Raw genomic sequence first — 10,975 nt, forward strand, 5'->3', positions numbered from 1 at the left:
ACCAGTCAGATCCAGGTGAAAGTCACTGGATAGCCGTCAAGAATATTCTTAAGTACTTAAGAAGGACTAAAGAATATTTCTTGATATATGGAGGCGATGATGAGCTAGCTGTAAAGGGTTACAGTGATGCTAGCTTCCAGACCGACCAGGATGACAATAGATCGCAGTCGGGGTTCGTATTTTGCATTAATGGTGGTGCTGTCAGCTGGAAGAGTTTGAAGCAGGATACAGTAGCTGATTCTACAACAGAAGCCGAGTACATTACTGCATCAAAGGCAGCAAAGGAGGCAGTTTGGATTCGCAAGTTCATCACTGAACTTGGGGTTGTTCCTAGCATTGCTGACCCTATTGAGCTCTATTGTGACAACAATGGAGCTATAGCACAGGTGAAGGAACCTCGCTCACACCAGCGGACCAAACACATACTACGGCGCTTCCATCTCATTCGAGAGATCATCGAGAGAGGAGATGTGAAGATTTGCAAAGTACCTACAGAGGCTAACATCGCAGATCCATTGACCAAGGCTTTGGCACAAAAGAAACATGATGGTCACACTAGGTCATTTGGGCTTAGAGCCTACACTGATTGGCACTAGTGCTAGTGGGAGATTGTTAGCTAGAGCCCTAGAGCCAATCATTTGATGATTGTATTTTGGACTTATTGTATCATATTCTATATAAATAAAGGCATTTGGATTTTGGTTATTATACTTACTTGTATTGGTGCCAAATAAACTAAGTATAATAATGTCCTTGAGTAGACGGTTCTCACCTATATCAATCGGTTAGTTGAACTGATAGTGAGATGATATAGGGAACACTACTCTTAATCATTCCTAGTTGAGTATTAACATTCATGGACAATGTTAATGCAATAAGACTAGCTTGTAGGTCAACTCTATGACTTGATCTCACAAGTCATGGATATAGAGATATCAAGTTGATACATGGGTATACATTAGAGAATGTATACTGAATGACCCGCCATGAGAAAGTATCATGGATCATTCTATGAGTGTCATATACTTTCTCATATGACTATTAGTATGACTACTAGTCCTTAGACCTGAAGTCACCATGGTTCCCTACATAAGGAGTTATGTACTTTAGTTTCGTCAAACGTTACTCGTAACTGGGTGAACTATAACGGCAATTACTGGGTATGTAACAAATTATGCGGAGGGATGTGAGTGATGTAGATGGGATCTATCCCTCCTATATGACGGGAGTGACATCGGTATTCTTGATAGAGTGAGACCACGAAGTGCATGATCATGTCCAAATGAGTCAATATAGGATATTGAGCTCATTTGATCGAGTGAGTCTACTTGGAGTTCAAGATTTAGATTGGTCAGAGGATGACACGGTCTATGACCTACATTGATCAATCTAGATGTCTAGGATAGAAGGAAACTTGTCATATTTTGTGAGGAGTCACAATTAGTAGTTACAAAGGTGATATTGGATCTCAACATTCTTGTAACATTTGGTAGTAATGATGTGTTGCTAGATACCGCTCATTACTTATGCTCCTAAATGAGTTTAGGGCATTGCCAACGTTACAAGAACCTATAGGGTCACACACTAAGGACAATTAGATGGAGATTTGGTTCATATGATGAACCAAGAGGATTAGATTTATTTGATGAATCAAATTGGATTAAGAGTAATCCTAATTGGGCTAATTGAGTTAGACTCTAGTTGATTCATGTGTTTAATGAGTCTAATTTAGATTATGACTCATTAAATCAATTTAATTAAATGAATTAGATTTATTATATTAAATTGGCTTGAATTAAGTGGTTGGATTAGATCAACCATGAGAGAGATTAAGTCAAGTTTGACTTGACTTGAGAGGAAGATGAAGAGTCAAGTTTGACTTGACTTTATGCCACTTCATTGGTGAGTTGGCATTGAGTGGGCCAATGATGATGCTCCACATCATCATGGTTGCTTAAGTGGGATGCCACCTCATGGGAGTTACCAAGAGTTGTGACTCTTGGCAGTCCATGGGAGTTACTCACCATCTTAATGTGGCCGGCCACATGAATGGGATGTTATGTTTTCATTTTGTGAATGAATCCCATTCATTCCATCTTCTTCCTCTCAAGCTCTCCCTCTCCCTCTTCTCCTCTCTTGCCGTGACCTATCAAGGTGCTAGCACACCTTTGTTTAGGTCTTCTCCACTTAAGTTGTCCGTGTGGATACTTCTAGAGGACCGTACGCTTGACGGTCTAGAGATCCGGCATTTTGGACGAGCGGGATACGCGAAAGGCACGCTTCAAAGGTATAAAAATGTTTTCTTCCTTTGTAGATCTGCTGTAGATTGAAGCTTAAAACTTGTACTCGTATTTTCGAAAGTTTTCTTCGCACGAGATCCAGTGGCATGGGCGATTCGAGGTTTCCGCGACGCGAAAATGCGGTTTTCGAGGCCCGAAAAACCCAACATTTATGGCAGCATAGTCTTTTAGTATAATTGTGAGATTGCTAGAATGTATACTAAAAGTCTAGCTTTTTGTATAAACATTTATTTTGAAATAAGAATCACATTAGTCACATGTCTACATTTATATGCTAAATGTAGTTGTTCATTTAATTTATATTGAAGATAACATGGTGTGTGGTGTCACACAGAAGATCATTTTATCAGTTCCTTATCAATTATAAATAGTTGCTCACAACCAAGATGGAATGGGACAAACCATTGGAATGGTTGTAGTGTAATTTAGTATTAGTTTATCTTGACTATAAAATTACACTAGTACACTATGTGTGTATTGAGCAGGACCATTTGAGGTTGTTTTTCTTATACTGACTACATAAAAGGACAAGACCTTAGTTATTATGGATGCGCGTACTCTTAATCATAATATAATAATAAGCGTGTATACTTAATATTTATTTCTTTAATTTATCAATGGGTGAGATTTAGTTCGTTAAATCAATAGGTCTGATAAATTGGGAAATGATATTATTTATATGATGTGTTGTTGATTATAGAATGAGATTGTGTCCTAGTGATCTAGGTTAATGATGTCCCCTTGAGGAGCTCATAAGGATTGTCATGTAAACCCTGCAGCTGAACTTAGTCCGACATGACAATAAAGTTGAGTGGTACTACTCTTGGAGCTAGATATTAATTAAGTGAGTTGTCAGTAACTCATTTAATTAGTGGGCATTCGATATCTTAAACACAGGGAGATTAACGCACTCATAATAAGTAGGAGCTCATATTGTAATATGGGATTGATGCGGTAGTTCAATAATAATTCTTTAGTGGTATGAGTTATAATTGGTGAATTTGAGTTGGGTGTTTGGGGCGAACACGTGAAGCTCAAGTTCATCGGGAGACCAAAACCAATTCCTCCTCTCGGTCCCTATTGTAGCCTCTTATATGAAGCCTTATATCCACCTTAAGCCCACTTCTTTCCCAAGTAATGGGCCGACCAAGCCTTACATGTAAGGGGTCGGCCAAGCATTATTTGGAGACAACAGGTGGCTCGTGGCCGGCCCAAGCATATCTTGGTGTCCAAGATGTGGCCGACCACATAGGAATAGAAAAGAAAGTTTTAATCTTTCCTTTATAGCCATCCACAAAAGGATTTAAAAGAAAGATTTTAATCACAAAACTTTCCTTTTTTAGATCGGTTACAAAAGGAAATAAAAGGGAGTTTTTATTTTGTTAAAAACTTTCCTTTTTTGATGCTATCCACATGGTTTTAAAGAGAGTTTTAAATTTTAAAATCTTTCCTTTTATAGCTTTCTACAAAGGATTAAAAGAGAGATTTGAAATTTTTCCTTATTTGTAGTTATCTATAATGTTTAAATGAAAGATTTTAATTTTAAACTTTCCTTTTTTGTAACCATGATATAAAAGGAGTTTTAATTTAAATATTTTCTTTTATAGACATCCGCAAAAGGATTTAAAAGAGAAGATTTTAATTTTATAAAACATGTCTTTTATAGCTAACCACAAAAGGGATTTTAAAAGAGAGATTTTCATTTTTTGTTTAAAATCTTTCCTTGTTTGATGCATAAGTGGTGGCCAGCCATGTAAAGGAATAAAAGAAAGTTTTAATTTTTTGTTTTAAAACATTCCTTTTTTGGATTCACCAAGGATTATAATAAAAGAGGGGGAGAGGGTGCCTCATTGATAACAACCTAAGCCTTGCATCCTCTCTATTGTGGCTGAAACTCCTCTCTTCTATTCCCTTGGTGGCCGACCCTCTTCTTTCCCTCTTCTCTTTTTGTTTTCTCTCTTGGAGGCCGGCGACATCAAGTTTGGTTTTCTCTTGGTGGCTGGTTGCTTGAAGGAGAAGAAGAAGAGAAGGAAACTCTCTTGTCTAGCATCCCTTGGAGTTTGGTTGGTGGCCGAAACTTGGAAGCAAAGGAAAGGCTTTGGTGGATTTCATCTTGGTAGACCGTCGCCCACACGACGTCTCAGAGGAGGAGAGGAATACAATAGAAGATAAAGAGGTCTTTAGTATACAAGGAAGGTATAACTAATTAATTATTTTCACTTTGTATTAATTAGTTTTCTTTGTATGGATCCTGAAATACCAACACAAGAGGCTATCAGTTTTAAGTTATCATTTTGTTATCGATTTTATTTTTCAATTTCATGTTACGATATTGTGCTTCTATTGAGGTCTCTGTAGTTAAACCTAGTTTACTATAAGAAGTTAAATATCTGATTTCTTTAAAAGGCTTTGTCTAGGAAATGGTGGATGATCCCATATCCAAGAAGGCCTAGTGTTTTGCCATGTTTAACCTGGAAGTCGATCTTTGAAATAGATATTTAATTAACTTCTGTAATATGGTTTAATTTATGAAGAACACATCAGTTAAACTTGGAGTGAAAATGTTAAGTATCGTTTCCAATCCAAGTTTAACTTCTGAAGAATAATTTGGATTAATAATGTTAAGCATCGTTTGCAATCCAAATTTAACTGCAGTAGAGCACATGGGTAGCAGGGATAGTTCTATGCTTGTATAAATTTTTGTATAGGGGAACTAGAACGGTATTATGAGTAGCAACCAACAACCCCTTGCTTGGACACCAAGCATGGCTTGGTCGACCCTAGCTTAGGCTTAAGAAGCTGGGCTTTGGGTGGATTTAAGGCTTTATAGAAGAGGCTATAAGAGAGACCTAGAGGTGGAATTGGCTTTGGTCTCTCAATGAGCTCGAGCTTCCCGTGTTCGCCGCGAACACTCAACTCAAGTTCATCAATAATAACTCATACCACTAAAGAGTTATTATTGAACTACCTCACCATTCCCAAATTATATTATGGGCTCCTTCTCATCATGAATTCGTTAATCTCCCTGTATTTAAGATATCGAATGCCCATTAATTAAATGAGTTACTGACACTCACTTAATTAACATCTAGCTCCAAAAGTAGTACCGCTCAACTTTATTGTCATGCAGGACTAAGTCCACCTGCAGGGTTACATAACAATCCTTATGAGCTCCTCAAGGGGACATCATCAACCTAGATAATTAGGACACAGTTTCCTTTTATAATTAACAACACACCATATAAATAATATTATTTCCCAACTTATCGGGCTTATTGATTTAATGAACTAAATCTCACCCATTGATAAATTAAAGAAATAAATACTAAATATATGTGTTTGTCATTATATCGAGATTAAAAGTACGTGTTAATTAGAGCCCTAGAGCCAATCAAATGATGATTGTTATATGAACTCGATGTATCATATTCCTATATACTTATAAAGGCATTTCTTTATGGTTATTATACTTACTTGTATTGGTGTCAAATAACTAAGTATAATAGCGTCCATGAGTAGAAGGTTCTTATCTATATCAATCGATTGGTTGAATTGATAGTGAGATGATATAAAGAACACTACTCTTAATCATTTCTAGTCAAGTATTAACATTCAGGGACAAAGTTAATGCGATGAGACTAGCATGTAAGTTAGCTCGATGACTTGATCTCACAAGTCATGGATATAGAGATATCAAGTTGGCACATGAGTATGCATTAGAGAATGTATACTAAATGACCCGTCATGAGAAAGTATCATGGATCGTTATATGAGTGTCATATACTTCCTCATGTGACTATTAGTATGACTATCAGTCCTTGGACCTGAAGTCACCATGGTTCCCTACATAAGGAGTTGCATACTTTGGCTTCGTCAAACTTCACCCGTAACTGGGTGGAATATAAAGACGATTACAGGGTATGTGTTACGCTCCGCAAGTGTACGGAAATGTCGCAAGTAATATAAAAGATTATCGTATCCACAGGGACTGGAATAAGCACTAGAAATGTCTCAATGCGAATTAGCTAAACAACTATCCAATCGTTTCAAATGCAAAGTGAAGGTAACAAATCTAATATTATAGATCAACAAACAAGAGTTTAGTGTTTTGGGTTATGATAAGGGAGATTCTAGGAGTTTCGATTTCTTTGTAAGATTTCTTGAATGTAAATGGTTCACCAATTCTTATCCCTCAATTGCCAAACTCTTGTAGAAAGTTGCCGGTTCTCTCTTGCAATAGATAACCGGCTAAGGACTGAGAAATGTATCTAAACATGATCAATTAGACATGAACCTACGTTGTCCTTACACAGAAGCGCACCTATTACTATGCCTTCCTCGGATATCAACATAGAAGCCCACAACTTATTAATCTATCAAGATACAAGGAACTAATCACAAAATCCATCCTATTCTCTTGAATATTCCTATTTCCTCTTCAAGATTATCTCTCAAACGTCCTTACACGGGCTTGCACCTGTCACGTGGATCCCTCGGATGATCGAGTGAGAGTTTATCTTTACGAAGTCCACAAGAAATCCAAACAATCAATCAAGAATGAGAATTAAGCACAAATCATCATTACTCACTCAAAATCTAATTGATACAAGCAAGACAATGTCATTGAAACAAGAAAATGGCAAATCCACAAGAGATTACATCAATCCATCATACAAATACTCCCTTAATCCTAGAATACAAGATCTACTCCATGAATCAAGGAAGAATATCCGAAGAAATGAAGATTACAAGCATTTCTTAAATTTGCAATCCAAGAAACCAAGAAAAGGGGGAAAGAGAAAACTTATCTACGGAGAAGCCTCGTCTTCGGATCCAATCCTCGCTCCGGAGTCAAAATCGTCAAGAACTCCCTTAAAATCGCCCAGAAATCCTCCCAAGAGAGGGAGGAAACCACCAAATCTTGCCTTCTCCCAAAGGGGGAGAGATCCCCTTTCAATTCATGAAGGAGGGTTTAAATAGAGGAGGGAATCGGGCGCCACACGGCCCCGTGTGAGATTCACACGGCCATGTCCAGTTCCTTCTCTGCCAAAGCTGCACCGCCGTGTGACTCGCACGGCCAGGACCCTTCTGCTCTCTGGAAATGCTACACGGGCGTGTGGTGCACACGGCCACAGCCTGCTTGCTTTCTGGAAACCTCACACGGCCGTGTAGATCCACACGGCCATGTAAGGCTTCTGCTCTGGTTGGCTTCAAATCTTGACACGGCCATGTCATCTTCCTCTTCTGTTGGTGCCAAACTCCGCACGGCCCGAGCTCCATACCAGTGCAGGGCCGTGTGTGGTACACGGCCTGGTGACTTCTCCCTTTGTTTCCTCCAAGGCTTGCCCAAAGATGTAGATTCTTCACCAAATCAACTCCTGTGTACAGAAAAATGCACAAAAAGCAGATCTCCGAACCAAAAGAGTAAATATGCTAAAAGGAAAGCTGGAAGTATAAAAATGCATAGATCAAGCATGCTCAAAGTATGTAAATGTGCGTAAAAACATGCATAAAAGAGTATATAATCTACGCACATCACACCCCCAGACTTAAACCTTTGCTTGTCCTCAAGGAAAATGCCGCAGTCTAAATTCATATGTTCTACAACACATTCATAAAACTTAGTGCACTTTCCTAACTCTATCAAAAAGTTTCATTAACAAGCATGATCATAGAAACAAGTAAAGTATGGTTCAAGCATAAGAATCTTGTGCACAGTGTAAAAGTAACTCAAAACTTTTCAAGTTTCAATCCATGTCCTAGTCAAGTCATCATCAAATTTGAATTCCTAGTGTTTCCAGTGAAAGACAAGTAACCAGTAATAGGCACTTACTCACCATTCACTTGGTTCATATTTCTCAACTAACCCAAGGTCTCAAAGGTGTGCTCAATCTCAAGGGAAGCTAAGCAGTCATTTCCCCAGTAACCTAACTCGGTCTCAAAGGGGTGACTTGCTAGATTCCACTCATGACAACTGTTTTTTATATCTCTTATTTTTTATTTTTTTTTATAAGTGTTTGCATTGTGCAAAACTTATTCACAAATGTAATTTTTAGCACACATGTTGGGATATTTTGATTTTTCCAAATGAGCTTTAATGATTTGAGCCTCATCCAGTAACCAAAATGAAAGTTGAGAAATCACCATGGAAACCAAGTACTAAGCAAACAAGATGAATCATGACTATTTCAATGACATCAACTATTCAAGCATCAAGCACAAGTGTAGTGAAGATAAAATCCTTAAGGTTGAACCAAAACTAAAACTCATCACCATAAGATTCTCAGCTTATTAATGCTTCCCAAGATAGAAAAAAGAACTACACAAAGTTTACTACTAGCATCATTCGAACACCATGAATCAAGACAATGATCGTGCTAACATTTCACTTGAATCCAAGAAAGCATATAAGTGAAGATTGATGTTCTCAAAAATTTTTTCCTTGCCATGATTATTTCAAAAACAAGCAAAATAAAGCAACAAGAACCAACATGTATAACTAACAAAAACTAAAAACTGAAAATGAAAACCAAACTAAACAGTACATGACACCCCCCCCAGACTTAAACTTTTCATCGTCCCGATGAAATCAATATGGTGGAGGAGGTGGAGGTGGATGAGGGAAAGGAGGTCTACGACGTGGTTGGCCAATAGGAAAACTAGGAAAACCTGGAATCTCACCCAAAGATCTATGATACTCATATAAAGCATCTACTTGTTGGCTAGTAAGCATCATGCTCTGCATAAAATCTCTCATCCTAGCCTGATCAGTATCATAATCCTGCACAAACTCAGCCACTTGACCTTGAAAATTCCTCGTAAACTGAAAATGATTTTGTACCTCCCTAAACTGATCATCAGATAAAGAGAAGCGCCCCTCCAACATTTTTCATTGGGAATCTTGCTTCTCATGAAGTGATTCTAGAGACGTACGAAAATCTGAAAAATCAAACCTAGAAGATCCAGTGCCATATGCAAAAGAATGCCTAGCGGGCTCCATAAAACTAGAAGGCTGCGGGTGTCCATATGACGAGGGCTCATGATGTGGCTCAGTGTCTCCAGGTATAGAAGGGTTATCCTCAAAATCTAACTCAGAAATTACCCAATTAGCCGGGTTACGAATAGTAGTTCGTTCAGGAAAAGGAAGGGGTAAAGGAGAACCACTCCTCCTAGGAAACGCGAAACCATTCTCATCCCGAACGATCATTTTCATAGAAAGACATGCATCAATGTCAATCATGTCATTACCATGAATTATTTCCAACCCATCAACATCAAGATTTAAATTACAAGCTATTCGGGTAATCAAACCACCAAAAACAATTGATCCCGATGATGCCCTGGCAGATCTTAATAAGGTTTGAACAAAATGAAAACCAGAATCAAATTCAACCTTATAAAGCATAGCCCATAAAGCATAAAGCTCTATCTTTTTAACCACCCCATCACTCTCTCCCCTACCAAAAATAGTTTTACCCATGACTCTATGTAGATACCTAAAGATGGGGTTTTGCATATGGGAGGCCTTAGCTCTTGAAGGCTCATAAGGTTGATCTAACCCAGTTATTGCATTCCAAAAATGATTCCAATTAAACCTTGGATCAAACCTACGAGGGCTACTGGTGGTTAATCCAAAACAAGAATTAAAGTCACTAAATGCCCATAGAAATTCTTGATTCATTAGTCTAAAAGAGATTTTTCCAAAATAATCATCTTCATTAGTAAAATGGACATCCAATGAACTCAAAAATTCCAAAACAAGATGAGGATATGTAGGCAAATGGGTGTACATAATATCACTCCAATCCAAAAACCCAATCATCAAATCTACATCTTCCCTAATTCCAAGCATATCAAGAACAGTTGGGTCCATATATCTAGTACACACTATCTTTCTATTGACAAGAATTGCAAATCTAGTTACTTGATCATCATTTCTGAAGAAAATATTGAATTCATTGTCATTACCTTCGTTGCGTGAAGTCCTTTTGCCTTTGCCCTTCACTGGTTGTTTTCCTTTGTCCCTTGATGGTTCCTTCTCTTTGTCTCCACTGGATCCACCACCTCCTTTGCGAAGTTTCTTCAAAATATTAGACATCTTGATGAGTTTAGATAGGGGAAGAATTATCTAGAGTTGGAGAAATGGAACTCAAAGAACACAGATCTTAGGTTAGGAGAACAAAAAGTCCAAGTCTTAGAAAGGAGGAGAATCGGATCTAAGAGATCTTGAGAGATTAGAGAGGAGTTTTTAAGAGATCGGGAGAGAAAGATATGTTTTGGAGAGTTGGGGGTGTGCGGAACATGGCCAAGATCTGGCCGTGTAAGGTAGAAAGAGGACTTTAATAACTCTCCTACACGGGCCGTGCAGATCCACACGGCCTCCCCCTATTCCCTCTCTGGATTCTTCGCACGGCCGTGTCTGGGACACGGCCTCTCCATCCTTCTTCTCGGGATTCTTTACACGGCCGTGTATGGGACACGACCTATACCTTTTTCTCCTCGGGAGATCCCACACGGCCATGTCTGGATGACACGGCCCAAGCACTTCCCTTCTCTGCAACCTTTACCTGGCCGTGTATAACACACGGTCTGGCTCTGTTTTGCACCTAACCTGAAAACAAAATCAAAAGAACGCATCAAACTAAAAGAAATTAAAATACAAATCAAAACTAACT

This window comes from Zingiber officinale, chromosome 11B, assembly GCF_018446385.1.
Source record: "Zingiber officinale cultivar Zhangliang chromosome 11B, Zo_v1.1, whole genome shotgun sequence".
Lineage (NCBI taxonomy): Eukaryota > Viridiplantae > Streptophyta > Magnoliopsida > Zingiberales > Zingiberaceae > Zingiber > Zingiber officinale.